Here is a 12,845-nt window from a genome sequence, read left to right as displayed (position 1 = left end):
TGCATGTTCTCTTCATGTTTAAAAATAAACAAACATTGCAGAATGAAAAATTACTGCTCAGGGAGGTTAGTATAATATATGATCTGGAGAGCTCTGTCTCATCCTACCAGTGATTTGCTAGATTCCCAGCAGGTGTGTTCAGTTTTCTTAGTTGTTAACCCTGCTGTTTGTGTTGAGTGTTGTTTTTCTCCACCACCAGAGAGATGTTTAATCGAGATAGAACAGGGTCAGATAACTCATGTACTTGGAGTGATACAAGAGGGACGGTGCTCATCAGTGACAGAATAAGGAAAGTATAAATGTCACACCCAAGCTGTGTTAAGTTTTGTACATATAATGTAAAAGGGATTCACCACCCAATCAAGCGGAAAAAGCTCTTATGTTTCTTAAAAAAGGACAAGGTGCAGATAACTTCTTTACAGGAAACTCATTTAATAGATAAAGAGCACATTAAGCTAAAACGAGATTGGGTTGGCCAAGTTTATTACTCGTCATTCTCCTCCAATAGCAGAGGAGTTGCAATTCTGATTCACAAGGCTATCCCATTTGTACTTGGCTCATGTCAGCAAGATCCTGAGGGCAGATACATACTTGCCCATGGTACAATTTATGGTATGCATATTACAATGATGAACATATACGCCCCCAATCCACCTCCTCCTTCATTTTGGACCAAGGTAGCAACAGAACTGGAGGAGTTTAGGTGTTCTGTCACACTGTTGGGTGGTGACTGTTATTGCTGTCAGGATGATAACAAGGATTTCTCCCGTGCAGATAGACACAGAAATAGGAGCTCAGATACCTCCTTAGCTAAAATGCAAAACGACATAAATCTGATTGATACATGGAGGGTTCTGAATTCAACAGCTAGGGACTATACATTTTACTCCAACCCGCACAGGTCCTACTCTCGAACTAACCACTTCTTCATACCACCACATATTATAGGACAGGCAATCCCATGCAATATAGGCTCTATTCATATTAGCGACCATGCCCCAGTTTATTTAGAAATGGCTCTGAGGTATGATATGGAGATGGCGATTCCCCTCCTACCTTCTCAATGGCAAATATTTCGAGAAAAACATGAAGGAGGAGATGGGATTATTTTTTGATAAGAACGATAACGGGGATACAAACCCAGAATTTCTATGGTAAGCTGCAAAGGCCTATGTCAGAGGAGCTACCGTTTCATATATGGCACGACGTAAAAAAGTGTTGTTGCTTAAGCAAAGAGAGATGGAAGCGGAATTAAAGACAGCAGAATCTGCTCATAAGTCTAGTCCATCTAGAACGAATCTTATTAAAGTACAGACTGTTAGAGCAGCGCAAAATTCAGTCTGGAATGAAAAAGCTTCTAGGTCATTGTTTTATCAAAGGCAACGACTGTATGAATATGGTAACAAACCTAGTAAATATTTGGCACGCCTACTCAGTCAGAGACAAAATAATAATACAATAGCAGGAATTAGAGACACAAAGGGGAAAAAAACATGTTGATAAAAAGGACATCAATTCTGTTTTCGTGTCATTTTATAAAACACTGTATACATCTGACAACAACAGCACTAAGGAGGAACTTGATAAGTTTTTTTCTAAAATCCAACTAACAGAGAAAAAGCAGAGATGCTTGGGAAAACCCATCCAGGAGACTGAAATATTACAAGCAATATCCTTGATGCGCAGCGGAAAGTCCCCTGGCCCTGATGGCCTGCCAGTGGAATGGTTTAAGGCCTATAAAGACAAATTTACACCATACCTTGCTAAGACCTTTAATTATAGCTTTAACACAGCTCATCATCTGCCCGAAACTGTGTCTTTGTTATGAACGGTGGAGAGGTTGGACCCAGATGCAGTTTTTTCAGTTCAAAGAAGGGTTTATTTAAAAAAACACAAAAACAAAGCGTGGCTGAGCCGGATAATCAAAAATACTTTGAACTAAGAAAAAACAAAGAAAGACTATAAGAACGAGCAATGGCTATGGCATGAAATAAATACTGTGACTATGAGGCAGGAAACCAGACTTATCTTCCGTGGGCTGTAGCATGAAGGGTTAGAGAGGATTCCGCAATGAGTCAAAGGAAACCAGGAGACGAAATGCTGTGGAGGGAGTGATTAGTGATGACAATGAAACAGGTGACACGAGTGAGGGGAGAAACATGGCAAGAACATAAGCTGAAAACATGAAGATCAAAACATAAACTGTGATATAAAAAACATAAACTGTGACAGTCTTTAGCCAATATTTGTCTTATCTTGACAAAGATCCTGAAGATCCAGCATCATATAGGCCAGCGACAAAAAAATGCATGGCTTGATAATATCATTGGACACTTTAAAGGCTTTTGATAAAATTGAATGGCCCTATCTTTTTTATGCTATGGAAAAATTTAAACTGGGGACAGAATACATTGATTGGATAAAGCTGATGTTTAGGTCACACAAAGCAACTGTAACCACTAACTCCTATTGCTCGAGCTCTTTCTCGCTGGGACGTGGGACACCACAGGGTTGCCCTCTGAGTCCTTTTAGTGTTTGCTCTCGCCATCAAACCCCTAGCTGAGTTAATAAGATCAACACCAGCAATTAAAGGTTTTCTGGTCAATGGTAAAATACACAAAATCTCTCTGTATGCAGACAACGTACTTCTGTAGCTGGTCGACATTGACACTACAATTCCGAAGCTACTTGACCGTCTGCAGCAGTTTGGACACGTTTCAGGTTTTAAAGTGAATTTAACTAAAACTGAAGCCATGCCTGTGGGAGCCCTAGCAGGCTCGGCCTCACCTGGTGGCTTTCCTTTCCACTGGTCACCTAAGGAGACAACATACCTTGGAATTAAAATCGGCTCCTCCCTTAGAAAATTGATAAAGCTTAATCTTAGCCCAATTACACTGCGCATCAGAGAAGACCTGCACAGATGGGTAACTTTACCTGTTTCGTGGTTGGGCAGGATAAACGTGCTTAAAATTAATATTTTGCCTAGGTTGTTGTACCCACTACAAATGCTGCCAAACTCAATTTCTAATAATTTCTTCAGTAACTTGGATAAATTATTTACACAGTTCATATAGCAGGATAAAAGGGTCAGGATGAAAATAGGCAGGCTGCAAAGACATAAAGATAATGATGGATTAGGGGTCCCAAACATACACTACTATCATTGGGCAGCTCAAATGAGGTATATATATGAATGATGAATGAGTAAACCCAGACGTAATTAATACATGTATTGACATTGAATCCAGAAACTGCGGTATGCTGACGTTGAAGGCTTGCCCTTTTGTGAATCATAAAAAAGCAAAACAGGAGGCCAAAAATAGATTCATTGTTTTGAATACATTGTACACATGGAACAAAATTAAGGTTAATTTCAAACATAAAAAACACTTTTCACTCCTAGCTCCCATCCTAATTTTTTTTTGCCCTCATGTCAGGATGCGGCACTTAAGGAATGACAGGAAAAAGGACTAGACCAGCTTTCCAAACTATTTACAGAAGGAGCCAAATTTACAGTTTGAAGAGTAAATATTTTCGATGGTAGTCCCATTTCTTTCGATTCTTTCAAATTGGTCATTATATTTTCAAGAACATGCAAACCCCCAACTCATCCTTCTTGGAAAATCTACTTACTCAACCTCTGCCAAAAAGATTTATTTCCTGTGTGTATGAAGCTTTTGATATAAACTCTAACTGTTCCACCGACCATATACAAAGGCAATGGCAAATTGATTTGGAAGGCCAGATAGATGAGGACACTTGGACAACAATCATAAAAAACACATAAACCATCCTGAGCTGTAATAATGACAGAGAGAGACAATTTAAAGTATTTCACAGGCTCCACTATACACCTTTGTTGAGAGGCAGGTTGGTCTCAGTTCCTCTAACTGTAATAAATGTGATAGAGAATTTGGTACTTATGCACACGTGTTTTGGGAATGCTCAAAGATATAAATGTTTTGGAATGAGGTGAAGAAAGAGCTGGACACATTGATTGGGCATACCTTGGACCTTTCACCTCTTCAGTGTGTTTTCGCAGCCAAAGTGCCGAACGCAAGGAATCATCATAATGCTAAACTCATCAGAATGCTTTTGTATATGGCAAGAAAAACTATTCTCAAGTTTTGGATTCATAAGGATATTCCTACACTGGATGATTGCTACAAGGAGGTAGTGAGTATAGTCCCTCTGGAAAAACTGACTTATACCCTTCATGACAACGTGGGAGCTTTCACAAGGGTATGGCAACCAGTTTTAGATGTTGTGGACCCCTCTGGTCTGAGCTTTAATATTACTCAATAAGTGATGTAACATGTAAGTCCAGGACATAGCTTAGAATTTGAGTGTCAATCTGGTGGTGTGTTTATTTTTATGTTTGTATATGTTTAAATCTATGCTGTATTATTTTCTCCTGTTGTATAAGAAAAAGTATGGTTCTACAGAAATTATATGTAAAGGATAATATGTGCTGCTTGAACCTCAATAAAAAGAGATTATAAAAAATAAAATAAACATGATAAACTCATCTTTTTGAGCAAACATACAAGTCAATAAATGTGGGATCTTCCAACAAGAGAGTATCAAACCTCCAACTGTATTTTCTTTTACTCCGAGGATAGGAGATGATCTCTGAAGAGCTGGGTTTTCAAGAGTTTCTTGAAGATAGACAGGGACGCCCCTGTTCTGGTAGTGCTCGGTAGGTCATTCCACCATAGTGGAAGAGTCTGGATTGTCTTAAGCGTGGTGTAGGCACTGCTACACGACAATCCTGTGACGTGTGCTCTTTTTTGGCTGATCAAAGACCAAACACACAGCCAACAGAGCCGTTTCAGTGGAGTGTCCACTCTTAAACCCAGATTGGTCTGGATAAAGGAGGTTGTTTTGTGAGAGATAATCGGTGACCAGCTTAAAGACCGCCTTTTCAATGGTTTTAGACAGAAATGCGAGGAGAGAGACCGGCTGATAGTTCTCCACGGGAGTTGGAGGGAGGGAAGGTTTCTTGAGCAGCGGTGTAACCTGAGCTTGCTTGAATGTGGTAGGAAATGTGCCCGATGTCAGTGAAGCATTAATCACGTGTGACTGCTGCAGTTACAATAGGAGCAATGGATTGGAATAGATTAGTGGGAACAGGGTCCAGTGGGCATGTAGTAGGACGGCTACATGTGAGAAGTTTAGATACACAGCTCTCAGTGAGAGGGGTGAATTAAGAAAATGATGCAGTAGGACTTCTGCATGCCGATTTTTGTGGTAGGGGAGACTGGGGTAAGATGAGCCATATCTCATATAGGATCGCTACATCAAGGCAATCATAGTTTTGTTGCTAACTAATATATCTGCAAATATTTTACGATGTTGTGCATCTCTTCAAACAAACAGAATGAGTGTAAACATAACTGTTTTGATAATATAGCATGTCCAAAAAAAGGTGTTTTGTGGCACAACTTACCCCGTGTATAGGATAAGTTGAGCCATATCCCTACTCCATGCAAAGGTGGGTTTACAATAACCAGCATTGCCTCTTCTCAAGAACTTACACTCTTGATCATCGCCTTCAATCTTCTCCAGCAAGCCAATGTAGCGGTAATTTCTTGATTTGCCCTTAAAGTACCACAAAGTCGCCCACTGCAAGCTCAGTATTTTCTTCTTCACTCGTGTCAGACTCGGAACTCTCACAGTGGAATCATGGTGTCACTCTCTGAGCTGCTTTCCATGATGGGTTGTTGTTTTGTTTTTTTGTTTTTTTTTGCACCCTGTATCTTGAGAAGTTCTCTAGCCTTCTTCTTTTCTTTTTCTTTGTGACTTGTTTCCAACAACAACTTCTCAGGTGTGTCTGTCAAGTTTCGTGTCTTCACCGTTTTCTTTTAAGGTTTGTTGCTATTACCTTTGGGAATGGCATTATTTCTTCTGGAAATACATATCCTGGATGTCTGGGAGAGACAGCACTATCAGATAGCGATGTAACACTAGGTGCCGGTAGGTCAGCTGAGGTAGATGGCTGGTCAGATTGCTCGTCAGGGTTGCGTCTGTCTGTGACCATGGATGGTGCATAGGTTTCCTGTGTGAAGATATCCCAGTTGAAAGGAAAGATACCAGTGGACCTGAATCCTGACAGGATGTTTCTTGGTGTCATTGCTGACAGGAAGGTCTCATGCACAATCTCTGGGATGGCATAAATGGAAGCAGTTTGTCCAGGGTGAGTTCGCATCCAACTGTCCATGGCCTTGTTGTAATATGTCTTGAATGCCTAATAGACTGATACATCCAAGGACTGCATTTTATAGGATGTATGAGATGGCAAAGTGAGCATCACGATTCCCCACCGGCTCAACTTAGCCCTGGCCAAATGGCTCCACTTACCCCAGAGCCACCATTTTGACTTTATTTGTCCCCACAGTTAAAATGGTGCACTTTTATGCTCATGTTGTAGCTCATAGATACCACAATTGATGTATAAAACAAATTTAAAATGATCTATTTTGGACTAAACACAATTCTCATGAAACTTTTAACAGACTAAATTGACTTTCAAGAGTCAATGTTTTTTTTTAGAAATGTCTAACCACTTTCTTTTACCTTCACAGACTCCATGAAATGATGCCTTCCTCCTAAATAGTTGGTCACATGAATTTTACAATTTCCTAGCAACAAGGAGTGGCTCAACTTACCCTTTTGCTCAACTTACCCCAGTCTCCCCTACAAGGTTTGGGTGTGCGCAGTTCGGTATACTGTTTGCTTATCGCTGCCACTTTGTCAGTAAAAAAAGAGGCGAAGGTGTCTGCCTTCAGATTGGTAGCAGGTGGCGGAGGATTAAGTAGAGCTTTGAAGGTGTAAAAAACGTTTCCTGGTGTCAGTAGTACTATGAATGTTGTTAATGTAGAAAGACTTTTTTTGCATCAGTAACACTGGATGAGAATGATGACAGTAGTGCCTGGAATTTAGTTAGATCTGCAGGATCTTTTGATTTGTGCCATTTTCTTTTGGCAGCTCTGAGGTTGGCGCGCAACGGTCGGAGAGTATCATTAAGCCAAGGGTGGGACTGGGAAGATCGAGCGGTTTTGGTGATGAGCTCAGTGTAGAGCAAAGGAACTCCGACGCATCATTACCCTCAAGGGAGGAAAATGTGCTGGATGTCGGGAGAGCGGAGGCAACAACGGAGGAGAAGCGGCTGGGCGACAGTTTGCGGAGGTTGCAGCGGAAGGAAACCATAGGGGTAGAAGCAGATGGTCTTCTCGGAAGACTCACTCTGAACTGAATGAAATTGTGGTCAGAAAAGTGAAGAGGTGTGACAGACAGGGCCTCTGTGGCACAGTTTCTTGTGAAAATTATCTAACTCTTTGCCAGCTTTATGAGTTGGAGGACTGCAGACCAGTTATAGCTCAAACGAGTGCATTAGTGTCAGAAAAGCTAAAGAGTCAAGGACTGTCAAGGTGGATGCTCATGTCACCAAGGACCATTATGGGACAGTCATGCTCCGGGTTAGAAGAGAGCAAGGAGTCTAGTTCATCTAGAAAGTCACAGAGTTGCAGTTACCAAGAAGGCATTGTATTCAAAGGTATTGTGTTTAACATTAGGTAGCAGTTGGTCATATTTCCATTTGTTGGAAATAATCAGGCCCGTTCCACCACCTCTCCCAGATGTACGAGAGGTATGGGAGAATGTCTGGTTGATCGAAAGTGCAGCCGGGGTAGCATTGTTTTCAGACTTAATCCAGGTCTCATTGAGAGCCAGGCTGTCAAGGGAAAGGTAGTTGGCATAAGCCGACTTAAAAGTTTCCTTTTAAATAAACATTATACTTAATGGCTCAAATGACTGTTAAACATCCTATAGTTACGCTGCTATAGTCCTAGAAATTGGCCAAGACTACTGGAAGATCTCTCATCATTCACCTTTCCTCACTCTGCTGTCTTTCTTCTCCATGTACATATGACATCATTATTGTCATCAAGTTGTGTTTCTCTTTCTCAGCAGGTATTCTTGGCCTGGTGCTTTTCGTTCCCCTTGTCCTGTTCTCTCAGCCCAAAGCCGTCATGTCATGCATGCTCCGGACAGAAGATTGAATTGACCAGACATTTTTGGTGCAATCCGTTTCCTTAGCTATACAACCTTTTTAAAAAGCTGGCTAAGTATGAACTGAACTACTTTGGGATTCAATGAATTGGAATAGATTTGGGGCCTGCACGGTGGTGTGGTGGTTAGCACCTTTGCCTCACAGCAAGAGGGTTCCAGGTTTGAATCCTGGCTGGGGCCTTTCTGTGTAGAGTTTGCATGTTCACCCCGTGTGTCACGCACACACAGGGTTCTCTCCAGGTACTCCGGCTTCCTCCCATCATCCCAAGACATGCATGTTAGGTTAATTGGTGACTCTAAATTGTCCCTAGGAGTGAGTGTGAGCATCAATGGTTAAATAGTTAAGTTAAGGATAATTCCTTTCCCCCCTAAACTCTACCCATCTTTAAAACAGAAAATACGTTTGAATCCACACAGTAACGTGGGAATGACATTTAACTAAAGTGTTAGAATCATTAACACTATTATGGGGACTGTAACTGAACTGTATCACAGTTCATCTGGTGCATCTGGTGAGGATGGTGAAAGACAGTCTGGACAGGCCTTAACACAGAATCATCCATCCATCCATCCATCATCTGCCGCTTATCCGGGGGTCGGGTCGCGGGGGCAGCAGCTTGAGCAGAGAAACCCAGACGTCTCTGTCCCCGGCCACTTCCTCCAGCTCTTCCGGGGGGACCCCGAGGCGTTCCCAGGCCAGCCGAGAGACATAGTCTCTCCAACGTGTTCTGGGTCTCCCCCGGGGTCTCCTCCCAGTGGGACGTGCCCGGAACACCTCCCCAGGGAGGCGTCCAGGGGGCATCCTAACCAGATGCCCGAGCCACCTCATCTGACTCCTCTCAATGCGGAGGAGCAGCGGTTCTACTCCGAGCCCCTCCCGGATGACTGAGCTTCTCACCCTATCTCTAAGGGAGAGCCCAGACACCCTGCGGAGGAAACCCATTTCGGCCGCTTGTATTCGCGATCTCGTTCTTTCGGTCACTACCCACAACTCGTGACCATAGGTGAGGATGGGAACGTAGATTGACCAGTAAGTAGAGAGCTTCGCCTTCTGGCTCAGCTCCCTCTTCACAACGACGGGTGGGCGCAGAGCCCGCAACACTGCAGACGCCGCACCGATCCGCCCGTCAATCTCCCGCTCCATTCGTCCCTCACTCGTGAACAAGACCCCGAGATACTTGAACTCCTCCACTTGGGGAAGGATCTCATTCCCGACCCGGAGAGAGCATTCCACCCTTTTCCGGCTGAGAACCATGGTCTCGGATTTGGAGGTGCTGATTCTCATCCCAGCCGCTTCACACTCGGCTGCGAATCGCTCCAGTGAGAGCTGAAGGTCACGGCCTGACGACGCTAACAGAACCACATCATCTACAAAAAGCAGAGACCCGATTCTGAGGTCGCCAAATCGGACACCCTCAACGCCCTGGCTCCGCCTAGAAATTCTGTCCATAAAAGTTAGGAACAGAATCGGTGACAAAGGGCAGCCCTGACGGAGTCCAACTCTCACCGGAAACATATCCGACTTACTGCCGGCAATGCGGACCAAACTCTGGCACCGGTCATACAGAGACCGAACAGCCCCTATCAAGGGGTCCGGCACTCCATATTCCCTGAGCACCCCCCACAGGACTCCACGAGGGACACGGTCGAACGCTTTCTCCAAGCCCACAAAACACATGTAGACTGGTTGGGCGAACTCCCATGCACCCTCCAGGATCCTGCCGAGGGTATAGAGCTGGTCCACTGTTCCACGGCCAGGACGAAAGCCACACTGCATCTCCTGAATCCGAGGCTCGATTATCCGACGGATCCTCCTCTCCAATACCCCCGAATAGACCTTACCAGGGAGGCTGAGGAGTGTGATACCCCTATAGTTGGAACACACCCTCCGGTCCCCCTTTTTAAAGAGGGGGACCACCACCCCAATCTGCCAGTCCAGAGGCACTGTCCCCGATGTCCACGCAATGCTGCAGAGGCGTGTCAGCCAAGACAGCCCTACAACATCCAGAGCCTTGAGAAACTCAGGACGGACCTCATCCACCCCCGGGGCCTTGCCACCGAGGAGCTTTTTGACTACCTCGGCAACCTCAGCCCCAGAAATGGGAGGCTCCGTCTCCGAGCTCTCCGACTCTGCCTCTTCCGAGCACGTGTTGGTAGGATTGAGGAGTTCCTCGAAGTACTCCCCCCACCGACTCACAACATCCCTAGTTGAGGTCAGCAAAGCCCCGTCCCCACTGTAAAAAGTGTTGACTGTGAGCCGCTTCCCCCCCCTGAGACGCGGGATGGTGGACCAGAATCTCTTCGAGGCCGTCCGGAAATCGTTCTCCATGGTCTCACCGAACTCCTCCTAGGCCCGAGTTTTTGCCTCAGCAACCGCCGAAGCCGCGGCCCGTCTGTCCTGTCGGTACCTATCAGCTGCTTCCAGGGTCCCACTGGCCAAAAAGGCCAGATAGGACTCCTTCTTCAGCTTGACGGCTTCCCTCACCACTGGTGTCCACCAGCAGGTTCGAGGGTTGCCGCCACGACAGGCACCGACCACCTTACGGCCACAGCTCCGATCAGCTGCCTCGGCAATGGAGTCACGGAACATGGCCCATTCGGACTCAATGTCCCCCACCTCCCCCGGGATATGGTTGAAGCTCTGCCGGAGGTGGGAGTTAAAGCTCCTTCTGACGGGGGATTCTGACAAACGCTCCCAGCAGACCCTCACAATACGTTTGGGCCTGCCAGGTCTGATCGGCATCCTCCCCCACCAGCGGAGCCAACTCACCACCAGGTGGTGATCAGTTGACAGCTCCGCCCCTCTCTTCACCCGAGTGTCCAGGACATACGGCCGCAAGTCCGATGATACAACCACAAAGTCGATCATCGAACTGCGGCCAAGGGTGTCCTGGTTCCAAGTGCACATATGGACACCCTTATGCCTGAACATGGTGTTCGTTATGGACAGTCCATGACTGGCACAGAAGTCCAACAACATAACACCACTCTGGTTCAGATCGGGGGGGGCGTTCCTCCCAATCACACCCCTCCAGGTCTCACTGTCATTGCCCACGTGAGCATTGAAGTCCCCCAGCAGAACGAGGGAGTCTCCGGTAGGAGCACTCTCCAGTGCCTCCCCCAGAGACTCCAAAAAGGGTGGGTAATCTGAACTGCTGTTTGGCGCATAGGCACAAACAACAGTTAGGACTCGTCCCCCCACCCGAAGGCGGAGGGAGGCTACCCTCTCGTTCACTGGGGTAAACCCCAATGTACTGGCACACAGCCGGGGGGCAATAAGTATGCCCACACCTGCTCTGCGCCTCTCACCACGGGCAACTCCAGAGTGGAAGAGAGTCCAACCCCTCTCAAGAGGACTGGTTCCAGAGCCCAAGCCGTGCGTCGAGGTGAGTCCGACTATATCTAGCCGGAACCGCTCAGCCTCACGCACCAGCTCCGGCTCCTTCCCCAACAGAGAGGTGACATTCCACGTCCCAAGAGCTAGCTTCAGTAGCCGAGGATCAGACCGCCAAGGCCTCCGCCTTTGGCTGCTACCCAGCTCACATAGCACCCGACCCCCTTGGCCCCTCCCACGGGTGGTGAGCCCGTCGGAAGGGGGACCCACGTCATCGTTTCGGGCTATGCCCGACCGAGCCCCATGGGCACAGGCCCGGCCACCAGGCGCCTGCTGCCGGGCCCCACCCCCAGGCCTGGCTCCGGGGGGAGGCCCCGGTGTCCCATATCCGGGCAAGGGATCACGAGGTCCAAATTTTTTGTTCATCATAGGGAGTCTTTTGAGCTGTTTTTTGTCTGGTCCCTCATCTAGGATCTGTTTGCCTTGGGTGACCCTACCAGGGGCTTGAAGCCCCGGGCAACATAGCTCCCAGACTCATTGGGGCACGCAAACTCCCCCACCACAATAAGGTGACAGCTCAGGGGGGAGCCACAGAATCATGCTCCTTTAAAATAGTGAGCGAGGTTAGGTTTTTTTGTGGACACCTCCCTTCTCCTCTGGAAAAAAATATTTAAGCAGCAAGCAGGCAGTTCAAATCTATATTTATTTTTTTTTGTTCTATTCAATTATCTATTTTTTCACTTTTCAATTGATGCAGCAGCGAACCAGACCATTGTAGGAAGACCATAAATATCAATGAGAGTTTGTGGAAGGTTCTGCTTCACACTACTATACTGAGGAACACTTGCTTCATTCGAACTATGTTGTAACTAATCTCTAATCAACTTCTGGATCCCTGCACCCCACCCCTTCCTTATTCCCTGCTTCAAGGTGTATGAATGACCCCCTCACTTGAAGGAGAAAAAAGAATATCTGAGCCATTTCCCTCAGAGGTAAAAATGATAGGATAAAATCGTTTTTCGATATGTATTTTTCCACATCCTCCTAAGACTCTTTTAAAAATAACATCACCTAAATATAGTATTTCTGTCTTCAACCAGTTTGGGGTTGCAAATGCCATCTACTTTGTTGTTGTCTGTCAGGACAGTAGCATCAGTGCCAGAAATGCCTGCTGGATCAAAAAAAAAAAGTTCACAATGATGGAACCAGCATCGATCATGTTGAAGCTGGAGTCACTGAACAAAACACTCTCCATCATGGACAATCCAATAAATTCCCTTCATGATTGCACAGAGTGTGAAATAGTTTGGATGAGTGGTTGGTAATAATATGAAGAAACTAACTAAGCAAAAGTGGAGGCCAGGACAAAGTCCTGTACTCTAATATCACTGCAAAATATGATTTTCTTTTGAGAATTATACTCATCAGTAAATGAAAAAAC

General features: G+C 45.7%; 1 protein-coding gene across 3 annotated transcripts in view; it reads right to left on the bottom strand.

Moving 5' to 3' along the window:
* cd99l2 (CD99 molecule-like 2) overlaps positions 1-12,845 on the bottom strand; it is a 47,650-nt gene that overhangs the window by 16,183 nt on the left and 18,622 nt on the right. The gene's annotated exons all lie outside the window — the stretch shown is intronic.

Source organism: Leuresthes tenuis, unplaced genomic scaffold, assembly GCF_036924035.1.
Source record: "Leuresthes tenuis unplaced genomic scaffold, fLeuTen1.0.hap1 SCAF_22, whole genome shotgun sequence".
Lineage (NCBI taxonomy): Eukaryota > Metazoa > Chordata > Actinopteri > Atheriniformes > Atherinopsidae > Leuresthes > Leuresthes tenuis.
The sequence above is the reverse complement of the archived record's forward strand: the minus strand, read 5'-3'. Positions and strand labels throughout refer to the sequence as shown.